Here is a 15,232-nt window from a genome sequence, read left to right on the forward strand (position 1 = left end):
CGTACCGTGCCTCAGAACGTTTCATTCAAGTCCAGTTGGTTTGACTAGTATGAGCGCTCCGATCACACATCCTCGGCCCTGGCACGCTTGGAAGAAGTGTGCTTCAGCATGGTACAGTTCATGCTCAAGCACAAAACGGGTACTCAATGTGGACTTGTGAAAGCAGCACATGAGAACACAGCAAATAAAAGTAAAGTATTAAAATAAAAGATAAAGGAGCAACTTTGTTTCTAGAACTTTTATTTTGTCTTTCTGTGTTAGCAGCTCGAACACGGAGTCAGAGCCACTGTGACATTCAGCAAAGGTCAAGAGACACGATCTGAACCAGGAGGGTTCTGTACTGTGTGTGTGTGTGTGTGTGTGTGTGTGCGTGCGTGCGTGCGTGCGTGCGTGCGTGCGTGTGTGTGTTTGTGGTGTGTGTGTGTGTGTGTGTGTGTGTGTGTTTGTGTGTGTGTGGTGTGTGTGTATGTGTGCGTGCGTGCGTGCGTGTGTGTGTTTGTGGTGTGTGTGTGTGTGTGGTGTGTGTGTATGTGTGTGTGTGTGTGTGTATGTGTGTGGTGTGTGTGTGTGTAAAAGGTGCTTCATGTTCTGCTCAGTTTCTGTTCTAAACAGACTTTAACACGAACAAGGACTGTAAGGTCATATTCTCATGCGTGAACACAAAACCATACAACAGCAGATCTCAGGTACATGGGTGTAGAAGATTTTTGCGTGCTGTCCTGAAAGACTTCTGTACACCTGTCATGTGAAGCAGGATACAAACACCATCATTCCGCCCGCTCGCTCGCAGAGAAGTTTCCAGAGTATTCCAGCTGTGTTTTCACATTAAATCTTGACTACACGCTGAAATGCTTATGGAAGCCCATTTCCGCCAGTTAAAAAGATAAAAATGAAAACTTGGCTTTATTGAGATTTTTTTTTTTGCCCATATTAAGTCATAATTATGAGATAAAAAGTCGAAATTATGAGATAATAAAGTCATGTGATCCAGCTGGCATTGTAGTCCCTCATCCCCTCACTCGCCCAGCCACGCTATGCAATCCTAAACAAGGTAACTAATTCTACCAAATGTAATAAATGTTAGATGCATGATAGCCCAAATAGTTGTGCCTTTTAATCCGGTTGTCGTTAGAACTAAACACATTACATTACTGTTTACGTAGCGCTGACGTTGACTCAAATGTCAATGTAGCCTATAGGCTACTACACAGTAGGCTAACGCTCACGGTACTATATGGTGTCCCTGAAACGTAAACGAAGTGTTGCAGTGAGGCGGCTATCGGCCTTCACATTGCTCTCTGAGTAAGGAGTAAGGGGGTCATCACAATACATGTAACCTAAAGCCATGAACACCCGAAATCTGTTGAATAGCTGCTTCATCTCCTCATCGGCCCCGGGCCCCCACAGACCAGACACCTGTGTTTGTTTCATTGGTACTCTGTAACAGTGGTGATAACATTTTATGATGCTGTCATTCATTAAAACATTCAGAATATTTTACCTTTTTATATTTTACGAAAACATGTTTACATTTTGAAGAGATGCATTGTTAATCAAGGCTTCTGTATTTTATTGATAACTGATTCAACGTCCAGCTATGCATGTTATTACAAGCTATAGTTTTTTTAAGGTAGGCCTACTTGATCAATCAGTGCTGTCATAAGCTGCTTCACATTAAATCAAATGGAGTGATTATGCCCTCTTACCCATTTTAAGTAGTGAGTTTGTAATAGCATCATGGGTCAGGTTTTGATCAGGTGACTTATTTAAAAAAAAAGAAATCCTACTAGAAACATGAAACACAAAATGAGACTGCTCCCTTTCTTCATTGTAAAATAAAAGGTTTTTGCTTATAAAGATAAAGATAAACTTTATTGATCCCCCATGGGGGAATTTTTTCATTACAACAGCTCAAGAAAACAGGAAACAGGAATATAATTATAAAAAATTAAAAATAAGTAAAAAATCAAACACATGTACATCAGTTAAATATCTATATCTATATATATTATCTAAACATTGACTGGAAAGATGCTTAAAAACCAAAACTACAAAGGAAAATATTTCGGTAGAAAAGAACTGTCAGAGATTTTATGTATTTAAGGTTATAATGTTTGAGCTTTAATTCTATTTAACATAGGCGCAGAGGGTTTTTGAACTGTAACAAGATGGATGAGCTCAGTGACTACTTAAGGTTCAGGGATGTGCCTGAGGAAGACATACAGCGAATGGAACAAGAGAAGGTACTTATATAGGAACTGAATCATATATGAATATTAAAAAACAAAAGTTGAGATAAGCTTCACAAATATGTTTGGCTTTATGCAGGTTGTTCATTATTATAATTGAAAGCAGTTTACCAAATAATTAATTAAATATTTCTCCCTTTTAGATTGATACCAGTGTCATAAACCTCATGACAGATGAACAGCTAAGGGATTATCTGCCATCATATGATGATCGGCTGGCTGTTTTTGGATACTGCAGACGCAAGGAAAACGAACCAAGGAGTCGCAAGATGAAGGTTTTTGAGCGGCTTAGAGGAAAACTATCAAGAAGCAAGGGTGATCATGTGCCTGAAAGAGAACATCACACTATTCCAAAGAACGCCCAAAAGAATCAGAGAAAAATTGAGATAGGATGGATGCATTTCAGAGAAGGAGGATTTGTGCAGGTACGCACCAAAAAGGGTGGAGGGACCAGAAAAGAGAGTGTCTCAAAGGAAAGTAAAAAAAAAAGAACTTACTAGAAAAGGCTCTGCACTTGTTTTTTCCAGGTGGAAAAAATGCAGAGGGTACCCTTACTGATTTTGACATTGATTTGACCAATTTTCAGCAGCATCCATTGGACGATACTATCACAGTTGGGGAACTGTGTGAAAAGATAAAAGTTACCTCTCTTACGTTTCTATTTAACAACCAAGAAGCAAGACATACATCTGGAGGAGGAAGATAATGATGCAACCACAGAACGTGAAAACACACATGTTAGATCTGATAACCATCACAGCTCTCCAGCAGAAGCAACAGATGTGGAGATAAATACCCCAGATATCATTTTCGTTGGAAACAGCACAGTATTTACAGATGCAAGAAGTGAGAGTGTGTTCCTTCTCTACACCACGGTTGACCCAACTGATTTACGTAGTTTCCCTGAACATGAAACATTACTTAATTTGGATGTCTTAGAGGATAGTGACATTGTAACTTTCCCCACACAAAGCGTCTATGTAAGTGAGTACTCCAGTCTTGATGATACATTGCCTCAGGAACCACTTTTGCCTCCTTCCACGGATATAGGACAGGAACAAGCCCGTCAGAGAGAAGGACTAAAGAAAATTGTTGTTCTTCATCGAGGACAGATTCTTAAAGAACTTATTCAAGTTTTTTCAGAGGAAAGAATCATGGAGGATAACCTTTACTTTCAAGTTATCCTACCGGATGGAATGCTTGAAAAAGCTGTGGATGATGGCGGTGTTTTGAGGGATGTCCTGTCAGAATTTTGGAATGACTTCTTTGAGCAGTGCACTTTGGGAAATGTCTTTAAAGTGCCATACCTACGTCATGATTTTTGTGAACAAGAATGGGAAAGTGTAGGCCGAATTATCACATTTGGCTGGAAAAAAGAGAAGTACCTTCCTGTAAAACTTTCACCCGTGCTGTTGGAACAAGCTCTTTTGGGCTTTGTGGAGAGTGATATTGTGGGCATCTTTTTCAAGTATGTGTCAGAGTCTGAGCGAGTGATCCTTGAATCATGTCGTTTACATTTTGAAGATGTTGACCAGGAAGAACTGTTGGAAACTATGGATATTCACAACTGCCGGAGGCTTCCAACAACAGATAACATTGAGCAAATCTTGAAGGAGCTTGCTCACCAAAAACTGACTCAGGAGCCTTCTTTTGTGATTAAACATTGGAAGAAAATGCTCAGACCCATTAGATCAGAGTTCAAAGGGATTTCAGCAATCTATGAAGAGCTACAACTGACATCACAAAAGATCATGAGATCAATTATTTACCCCAGTACCCAGAATGCCAAGGAGAAACAAATCGTTAAGTATGTAAGCACATATCTTAGAGAGTCAGACACCCAGCACCTCTCCTTTTTCTCAGATTTTGCACTGGATCAGACTTGTTCACAGGCAAGAGCATCACTGTCACCTTCTCACAACTTCAGGGATTTCAGAGAAGACCTGTTGCTCATACATGTGGCTGTTTCTTGGAGTTGCCAGTCAGTTATGACAGCTACCCAGAGTTTCGACATGAAATTAACAAAGTCCTAGAAAGCAGTGTGTAGGTAATGGACATTATCTAAGATAAAAAGATTTCAGCCCAAATGTGCTTGACTGACCTCAGAGGCTCAGGATTAGGTTTGTAGGTTTTCAGATGAAATTTGGGTATTAAAGTAATAACTACAGATACCATGTTTTACCTTACTTTAGTATCACAGTTTTAAAAGACCAGTGCGTAGAAATTAGTGACACCTTGTGGTGAGGTTGCTCACTGGCAGCCAATAGAATACAACAAAAGAAGACAACAATCCTGAGTTTCTGATGATGAAACAATAATAACATTTGATTTCTGACAATAAATCTCCCTAAATTCTACCTAGTGGTCCTTTAACATGCTTTCAACATTCTTCTGCTGCCACTTTTCAGTTGTTCATCATTGCTTTCAATTTAAGAAGTTTAAAGAAGTATGTTTCAATGCCGAGTACTGTGAATACCTTTATTAAGTACGATGTTTAAGATTGATGGTGTAGACTTCACCAACAAATTAGTTATTTCAGACAACATATTATGGTTATAACATAAATTTCTTGTTCTAATGTCAATGGTAATTTTTGATGAGAGAGAAAAATGGAGGAACTTAACCATCTGTGCTCTCTTTGACACATTCACAACTGGAGTTTTTTTAAGCTTGAAAGCATTTGTTCATCTTATTGTACCTTGGCTCCATAACACAAACACAGAACAACAAGCCTCCGTCTTATTTTTGGGAAATCCCCACTTTAAGCTTCACTCTATTGTCGATACATTAGAGAGCTTGCATCTTGCATAAGTTTACCTACTTATACTTTTTTTATTGATACGACAGGGTAATGTCATTATATGTCATGTTTGCATAACCTTTTTTTGTTCCAAATGCACATATTTGTTTTAATTTAAAAAACATTACCTTATGGTAAAAAATCATTATCAAATGAAATATTTGTGTTATTTTCTTGGTACATTCATTATTTTCAGTTCAGAGTTTTTCCAGCACATTTATGTAAGTTATTTCTTTATAACAAAACAGGTACCTTTGATTTAATACTCCTGTCATTTCACATCTCAAGCACTATTTTTTCAGGTGCTGTTATTGCTGGTTATCAAAAGAGAGCAAGGCATTCTCAACTGTTCCATAAGCCAATAACTTCGCTACTGCTATATACTATCTGCTGTATAAGTTAGATTACATTGTAGTTAAAATAAAAACATTTTTGGAATACTGTGAAATAGAAATGTTTTAATAAAAAAAATGTTTCTAAATGTGTGAATTTGCATTTTTACTCACTTCTTACAAGTAGTCAATGTCAGTTCAACAAAGAACTTTATGCACTGAACATAGTTTGTATATCTTTAACATTTCTTAGGTAACTACAATTACATTAGCATTCCTCCCAGGTCAAAACACATGTAAGAAAACTGTGTTTGTGAGAAAAACATAAAAAGGGGAATATACAAAGTGACACAGGCCTAGGAAAGTTAATCATCTAGGTCGTCCAGTTCATTGTTGATCAGCTGCCTAACTCTGATGTACAGGTTAACTGTTTCAAACACATCATTGGTCAAATTTAGATTATACTCTGACATTAGGTCCACACAGATGTGGAACACATCTTCATCACATGGGAAGTCCTTGAACACACACTCTTCAAGGCAGATTTGAATCTTCTCCATATCCACATGATGCAAACAATCCCTGCCTCCGTACAGTTAAGGGACTGCATGCAATATGGAGGGACGTCCATGAGGTGAGCGTGAGTTGTGGACTTGACGGACTCTGTGGTTATTCCAAGTCAGAACAACCTCATCAAGTTCTTCCTAGGAGGCACATCATATTTAGTCAGTGCATAAAATATAAGCCATTAGTAATTACTGCCCTGGCTAGTAGTCCTGACCCATGGTTGGTTTTTATCTGTGAGATTTGTCCTTGCTTGTGATACAGTGGGCTCGCACAATAATATGAATACCAGTAAATTGTAATTTTTTTTTACTCCTGTTGCATAATATAACAGCTATCAAAATGTCCAAAAACCTGTCTTTGACATCATCATGTGATGTCATTTATCATACAATTCTAAAATTATTTTATATGCAGTATCTGTATATTATATGATATGAATTCATTTGATAATTACCCCAACCATCATGATTTCTTTGCTAACCACAAAACAAAACAAATAGTATTTTTTTGTCTCCATACACCATAAAGGCAATGACTATATCACACATGGCCATTTTCTGTCCCCAAGTCAAGTCTGATTCTGGCAGGGCAACCACCAGTATTGATCACAGCATCCATATAGTAGCCAGCGATGACCTTTGGGTCATTGTTTGTTTTGTAAGCTTCAAGCCAAATCATCTTCCTGGAAAAACCATCAATGGATCCATTAATTGCAATTCCAAATGGCTTAAGCTTGTCATAGCCATCAATATGCCAAACATAGTTTGGACCACAGCTGTGGTAAACACGCCTCCGCAGTCTGTTTCTTGACCTGACATCAACACCTTCACCATCAAATAACTGCAGCAATACTCAAACTGTTTTTCTGTCAGTCACAATCCCATGTAACCAACATTTTTGATGCATCCATCTGTAACCATGGCACTAACCAGACTTAATACTTATACTCATACTTATACTCATACTTTTGACTTAATATGGGCAAAAAAAAATCTCAACAAAGCCAAGGTTTCATTATTATTTTTTTAACTGGCGGAAATGGGCTTCCATAAATGTTACTACATTGAAGGCTAAAGTCAGGATGAAAAATTAGGACATTAACCTTCACACCAAGTGGCAACCTTCGGTCTTGGAAAATTAAGCCAATGATGAATCCTGCAGTTCCTCGAGTGTCCACTAGAGGCTGGCTACAGAAGCACAGGAAGTCACATACACACCCATTCTAAAAAGCCTGTTTTTACAGCAGAGATTAACATGTTTGTAGCCTGGTTCAAAAAACAAATAAGTCTGATTAGCTCATGTCTCGATCGACACACACTACCTCAGCTCAAGCTCTCAGCATGTCGTTAGTTTGACTGAAAGTTAGACTGAGACAGCATTTCAATCATGGAGACCGTCATCAATGGGATTCCAGCGCCCCCTGCAGGAACAGATGGGGACGTCACTCAGGATTTCAAACATTCATATTTACAGTCTGGGGTTTTTCTGATGAGTGAATTAGAGTTTCCATCCTCTTTGCAATGATTTCATGCTTCTGTAAATATGTTTGAATGTCTGTAATAAAGAGCGTGTGTCGTCTGATATCCACACTAATAATAAAAACACAGAGAAACATGATGTTTGCTTTCTTTTAATGGATCTATAGTTGTGTTAAGTTTTTGCGGTTTTGTGTGTCACTTCTGTTTTCCTTCTTTAATTTCTATTTGTAGCGATAGCGTGCGTTAATTACACTCATTAAACTCTCCGCTGGTCGTTGAGCTCAGCAGACGTGCAGCCTGTTGATAAGATGAATATTAATGCTGTTTGTGGGACTTCCTGAGACATATTCAATCATCTGCTGAGGAGAAGCAGAGAGAGAGAGACAGAGGGTGAAACGTTTACTCCTGTTGATTATTTTACACAACAGAAAACTCATTCAAATAAATAACTGCTCATTAATGTAGCCGTGAAACACGCAGACAAGCCCTCTAAATATTCAGTTAATTCTAATGATTTCTTCACAGTCAGTTTAGAAATACAGAGGCACACTGAGGGCATGACTGTAATCTAAAGGCCCTGACACACCAAGCAGACGGCAAAGAATTAGTGGCGACGAAGGCTGCCTGTGGTGTCGGCGCTGTCTTGGCCAAAAAGTTGCACTTGAACACACCACAAAGACAACAGCTGACGGCCAACCACCATGTACTTTCTGCGCATATGTGAGAGGAAATAACTCTCCATGCCAGCAGGGGGCGGTAGTCTGTAATCGTCATTCCAAAAAGGGGAAACCGGAAGAGGACGAGGACAAACGCAGATAAATAGCCCTTGGTCTTTTATTAGTGGAACAAGAATAGAAGAGGTGTTTCCAGCCAATCAGAGAGATTCCCACACCCAATCGCGCCGGCGATTCAACATGTGGATTCGACAGGTAGCGACGGATCTGGACACACCGCAAAAACTAGGGCGACGACCGCTCACAGCACTTTTACACCGCATGTCACACCTACCCAGTGATCGCTATGTAGTATCATCATCTACCAACTGAGCCACAGCCGCCCCATTAACCATTAGGGCGTTTCAAGGTTGCTCCCCCCCCTCCCCCGCTGGTCTGCGTTCACATTATTAACATCGCTCCGTACCCGAGCTCATGCCTATGTACACAGTCCGATACAGCAGGGGGCAGTATGCACATACTGTAGTTGGTTTGCAAATCCTCCAAGAAGAAGAAAGAAGAAGAAGTAACCATGGCAACCTCTCACAGACTGAGTCCATCGTGCTAACCTTGTTATTTCTCAAATGCCAACAACGATCCTCTCCCTACTTCCACATCTACCGTGTAGCTCAGAGGATGAAACGGGCAGTGCTGCGTGGATGCGTCGGTTTTTGAAGCATCAGGAGCTGTTTGAAGTTACGTCATAAAGCGGTCCACTTCCTTGTTTGAGCACGGTTGAGTTCACATCTCCCGCAGACCGTACTCGAGTACACATGAGTCATGCTCGAGAAGACCTCTTCAAGCGGACTCGGGCACAGTACCCGAATACGGTACGTTTGTGTTCACACTGATCACATGAACCAGACTTCAGGGTCAAGTGTACTCAGATCCGGGCCCTGATACCTAATGTGAAACCCCCCTAAAAAAGTGTGAAGGAGAGGACGATTATTACGGCAAACACTGCAGCACCTGGTCCTCACATCACACCTGTGTGTGTGTGTGTGTGTGTGTGTGTGTGTGTGTGTGTGTGTGTGTGTGTGTGTGTGTGTGTGTGTGTGTGTGTGTGTGTGTGTGTGTGTGTGTGTGTGCACAAGCTCTACATTCTCCGCTGATGTGTTGTTTTGATTGATCTTTATTTATAAGGCCAATTAACAGTGTTTCCCAGCAGCCTTTGCAGCAGCAGAATGAAGAACCGAACATAGAGTCACCATGACAACCTCTCTCTACAGAAACCGGACTCTATCATTGACAACACACACACACAAATACCACACACCAACAGGTGCCCCCTTTCTCATTTCATCGAGTGTTTCGTCTCCGTGAATCAGTGAAATCTGTTTTTATTTCTACATTCAGTGTTTTATTATTGGTGGATATTTTGTCACTTTTCTCTCATCAACTCTGATGTTCACTGTTGAAACGTTTTCCTCTGTTTTGGGTTATTTTCTCTTCTTTCTTTCTCCTTTTAACAACATCGATCTCGACAGTTTCTTTTTTGGTGTTCTTATTTAGTTAATTAACTTTTACTGATTCTCTTCCTTAACCTCCTTTCATCCGTCGCTTCTCCTTTGGGCTGTGGGGATGTTTACAAGAGGACCAAGATGTGTGATGCGCGAGGAAAATGCTCTCTGATTGGTCGGAAGTAAACAAAGACTAGCTGCCTACTGATTGGCTGTGGCTGCTCCAAAGACTCTTTAATATTTCTAAACGGACAGACGACCACTCGTTTTTTTTATTGTTCGTATTTATCATGCTACAGTTTGAGAATAATATGTTGATGTTCTGGAGTCTTTGAAGGAGTTTTTTAAGACAGTTCAGGACCACGCTAATCCTCCTGAACCAGGACCTGCGACATGTGGTCTTTAATGTTCAGTGATGATGAACAGAGACGGCCCACGGTGGTTACTTCCTGCAGAGCGAGGTCGGTTCATGTTCTTACTAAAGAACAAAGGACCCGCACCAGAGTCTGAAAGAAACCGGACAGAGACCCTCCTCCTCAAGTGGTCTCTGTACGGCTGTTTGGTCCTCACCAGGGTTTCATTGACAGTTTTCACACCAACACAAACAAACCGCACTGTCTTGGCAAACGGACTCGAGACAGGTTAGGTGTGAAAACTAAAACTTAGTTTGTTAGCTTGACGCTAAACATACTGGCAAATGTCTATTACTGGCTCACGGAATTAGCAGCGCAATACTTTAAACTTAGAAAACAATCTCATTAACTTTACAACACCATATACTGTCGTCATGGAGACCCAGATGAGGACAAAAACACTCAACACCAAACTCAAACGCAGCACTCAGAGAGGAGGACAGAAAACACAGAAACACGGAGACTGACGATTAACTGACAATCCATCAGAAAGTTTTGATCCGAGCCAAGGCACAGCTTTGTTTTTGTTTCATGAAGGAGCTGAAGTAAAATCGAAAAACACGTTCTTTTTTTCTTTATGTGTGTGTGTGTGTGTGTGTGTGTGTGTGTGTGTGTGTGTGTGTGTGTGTGTGTGTGTGTGTGTGTGTGTGAGAGAGAGAGAATGCCTGCCAGTGGGTGTGTTAGCGTGGGTGTGTGAGATCCATTTTGCCTTTCTTTTTCTTGATGATAAGTTGTTTTCTTTAAGCACATCAGTCTGTCCTCCTCCTCCTCCTCCTCCTCCTCCTCCTCCTCCTCCTCCCACCTCTCTCTCTCTCTCTCTCGTCTCCTCTTCATCTTAATATTAAAAGTTGAGCTTTGTAGAAAGGACTTTTCTCTCTGGGGAACGGATTTTGTGATGTAAAAATATGATAATCAACACTTAGGAATGTCCTTGGGCTTCTTCCAGAAGTCTGATTTCACTGAGGACTATTTCCCAGTTTGGATATTTTTATTAAGCAGTTAAACACGAAGTCATGACAAATTTAGCTCAATCCATCCTATGCCAGCATAGTAAAAGAGTTTATTGTCACTTACCACCAGAAAGATGTAAGACTGTTTGAGATGTCTTTTACAAAAACATGTTTTATGTTTTCAGAGAAACTACCCACAGATGTCTGCTACAGGGGCTTGTCCAGTGGGGGGGTCAGGGGTCACTCGAGGTGCCATCCCAAACTACTAAACTGTGATTGGCTATTTGCCCTTTCAGAGGCGGGACTTATGTTACTGACTATTGAGGCCTTTTATTGCAACAGGCTCCTGGTTGTTTAAATATCAGTGTAGCATATTTTCTTATGTCAGTACTTTAAATTGTAAATACATTTATTTCTTTAAGGCCCTAAAACACCAAGGAGATCATTGGCCGTCTGAGCGAGCATGCCGCTGTAGTATCCGTGCTTTCACCCATTAGTGCGGTTTCTCCTTATTTGTCGCCTCCGCCTCTTTTATTAAAAAAATAAATCTAAATTTGATCAGGCCCCTCGCATACGTTGGTGCCCCATTCAGGCACCTCGGTCAAAAAAAGCCTGGACACGTCCCTGGTCTGCGATCATGTTCCCCTTCAGGGTTTTCAATAGAGAAACAAGTCATGAGGAATCAAAACCAAAGTAGAGAGTTTCCACTTTGTTAAAAAAAAAAGTCACTCCTCAATAGAGCTCCATGTCAAAACGTCCAACTTTCCAGCAGAAATAAACAAGCTTACAGTCTGATGCCTCCCAAAACAAAAACTCCCAAAACTCAAATTAATCTCAGATCAATTCTGTATGAGCAATGGAGGAACTCTGTCCGATACGTCCACATCACGATGATGAACAGCCGCTCAGAGAAAACCGTTTATACGGAGAGAGAAAGTCCTCTTGGTGCTGAGAGTAAACAGTCTAACCACTCACATGCAGATGGTGATCGATAAGCTGAGCCTGAACTCTGAGACTGAAAGATGAAGAATAATCCCCGTTAGATCTCCTCAGGGAGCAGACGCAGAGGAAAGGATCAGGGGCAGTAAATGAGTTAAAATGGGAATCAATTCTATGTTATCTTCTGCTGCTGCCAACACGCCCTCTGGTTTATTTTGATATCTGCTCCTCCTCCTGCGCTGTTTACTCAAAAATATCACCTCAGGAGATTCATCGAAGCTACGCCGAGGAGTCAATATGAAGCTCAAAAAGCTTTCTGTAAAATCACGATTCCAGATACAATGAAAGATGAATGTAGCTCTTCCATCGTTGTTGAAGTTGAATGTATTAGGGCTTCCCGTGTCGCCTAAAGGACGATCGAAACACCAACACAAGCTGGAGATGTTGAAACTTGTCGGGGTTCTTTGATGTAAAAGTAATGTTTGTTTTGTTTACAATGTGGTGAGAAATGCAGCAACAGGAAGCTCCTGGAACGAACACAACAGGATGAACGAGGAATAAATAAAAAAAGATTTATTAACATTTCTTAAAGTCTGTGTGGGTTTAGGATGTAATAGCGGCCTGTCAGGAGGGCATCAGTGGACACAAAGTTGGAAAACTGTCGGCTAAACACCTGAGTTAGCTGTCATCACTGCTTTCTGTTTCTGTCCTAAAAAACAAAGGATATAGGCTCCATGTTGCAGTACTTAGTGTTTCAGTATTTGACACTTTGACACTGATTATAACATCCAAGTCTGAGTAATAAGAAGCTAAAAGCAAAAGTTAGAAACGAAAATAAGAGTCTAAAAACAGCCTAACTGCTCAGTGAGGGAGGCTGGATGAAGACACAGTGTCAGGACTGAACCTGAGTCAGGGATTTGACGATAAATGCAAAGACTGAACTAAGGCCGAGCAAACGCGCTACGAATGCAGGCTGTTTCTGACCAGATATCCGAGTCACATGACTGGTTATGAAGTCCCAAAGGGTCGGATTAATTTTTAGCACAAAGTGACAGTTTTGAATGTATTTGAGCCATCTATACGACTGGCAGACTTCAACAGAATGTGTGCCCTACGTTCCATCTCCGTCCAGCATGCGCCCTTCCGCACTGAGCCATGAACAGTTGGACTCACAGATTCACAAGATAACACGGAAACAACAAGTGCGGGAAAGTGGCTACTGTCCTGTCTCTCTAATGGAGGCACAAAAAGCCCCAAAATTAATCTTTAAAAGAGTTTTTTTTTATCTCCACAGTATCTAAATACATCAGAACTGGAAAGTTAGCTTGCAGAAAAGTTTGCAAGTTGTATAAATTCATTACCTAATTGATGCTCAAAAACATATTTAGAGTCAAATCTGTTGTGAGGAGAAAAAGATATGACCCACTGATTCTGTTTCATTAAATATTAACAGTTTTGTTTTTTAGAACAGCTAAAGGCAGTGCAAGAAAATTCAACACCTTGGTCAGTCGTATAGGGTTAAAGGGGTCACATTATGAAATATCCACTCTTACAGTGTTTTTGAACATTTATTTAGGGAACCTGAGTGTCTACCGACCCACAAAATGAGAAATAAGACCATCCAGTCCTTTGTTTGTGGTCTGCATAAGTCTTACAACACAGAGAAAAATGTTCCGTTTCAAATGTGCTCTCCTTGTGATGTCACAATCCCCTCCCCTCCCCTGATATCTCCACCATGGACTCCACCCCCAGCTTAGAGCAAAACTTTTGTGCAGGTCCGCCATTTTTATTCTCGCTACAGAGGAGTGATGTCTACCAGGAAAACTCAGAGGGGGCTCTTTGCATTTAAAGAGACACACACACCAAAACGGAACGTTATGAGAGAGCTGGTTTATACAGGGTCACAAACCGCCTCTGGTGCTTGATTCATGTTATATTTTGACCAAACACAGCACAGATGTTTCATTTAGACCACAGGGGACTGTTTGAAAAGGTGGAGAAGGGGGATAATATGTTCTCTTCAAGATTTCTTTTTTATCCTCTTGTAAATGTATTTGTTAAAAGTCAAAGTCACAGTCTCTGCAACAACAACAAAATACTCATGTGTATGAGTATGTTCCTCACCTGCTCCACATGTCAAGGCGTTATAAAATAACTCGTGCTCTGATACAGTGCTTTATAATGATATAAATAAAATCATCTTGGCATGTTTCAGACTGCAGGGAACGACAGAAATCATCTGTCATGTTAAGTTCGTCTGTTTGGAGAGGAGTGATGGAGAGGAGGGAAGCAGGAGGAGGAAGAGGAGCCATAAAATCTGTCAAACTCCATTTCTGATAAATGTATGGAGTCTTGTTAACCTCTTCCACCTGCTCTTCTGTTTTTGACAACAGCCCTCCATCTTTCTGACTTTGTCTCATATTGTTTTGTTTCATTCTCTCAGCTTCATTGCCTCTGCTCCTCTCCTTGACTTCTTATTTTATAACCTCCTCTCCATCTGTTCCTTCATGCCCTTAAAAAAAATACATTTCTGCCTTTAATTTTCGTGTTTACATTTTGGCTACTTTTTCCAAACCCGTCTCTCGTTTCATCCCTCTCATCTCTTCCTTCCCCTCTTCTGATTTGTAATTAATCCCCTCGTCTTTCTACACCCGTCTCCAGAGGGATTTGCGAATAGTCCTTTAATTACCCTGCACTCACTAACTCCACTTAAAAACTAAACTTTTCACCCTCGATGACAACTTTTCCTCAGATGAACTCAGATTGATGTTTTGTAGGAAACTGTTAACAACCTACTCAGTATCAGCTAGCAGATTATTAAGTCTTTATAGTCTGTCAGAACGTGAAGATGTTTTGAATAAAGTCTTTCATTTAAGGGATTTTTTTTTACCTCTTTTTGTGGGTACACGAGGGAGGGGAGGACATGGAAATGTTTGCCTGTTTGAATTATTTATGGCTCGTAAGCCACACGCTTAAAAAAGAGGAAATAAGTGTGTATTTATAGGGTAATGATGAGCTGCAAAACTGTGTGTGTGTGTATGTGTGTGTAGCAGCAGGTGCACCAATCAGAGCAGTCATGCTGACTGACATTTCACCACCATAATTTGCACACAGAAAGCGGGCTGATGGATTATGACCCGCCCGGAGGATTATAAATTCACAGCCTTCATGATCTCCTCGACACACAAACACATACACACACACACACACACACACACACACACACACACACACACACACACACACACACACTTAAATTAGTGTACACACAGGGGAGGTTTCATACAGTGAGGGGGTTGCTTTCAGAAATGTTGAATGTTGAACAAATAAA

Source organism: Labrus bergylta, chromosome 13, assembly GCF_963930695.1.
Source record: "Labrus bergylta chromosome 13, fLabBer1.1, whole genome shotgun sequence".
Taxonomy (NCBI): Eukaryota; Metazoa; Chordata; class Actinopteri; order Labriformes; family Labridae; genus Labrus; species Labrus bergylta.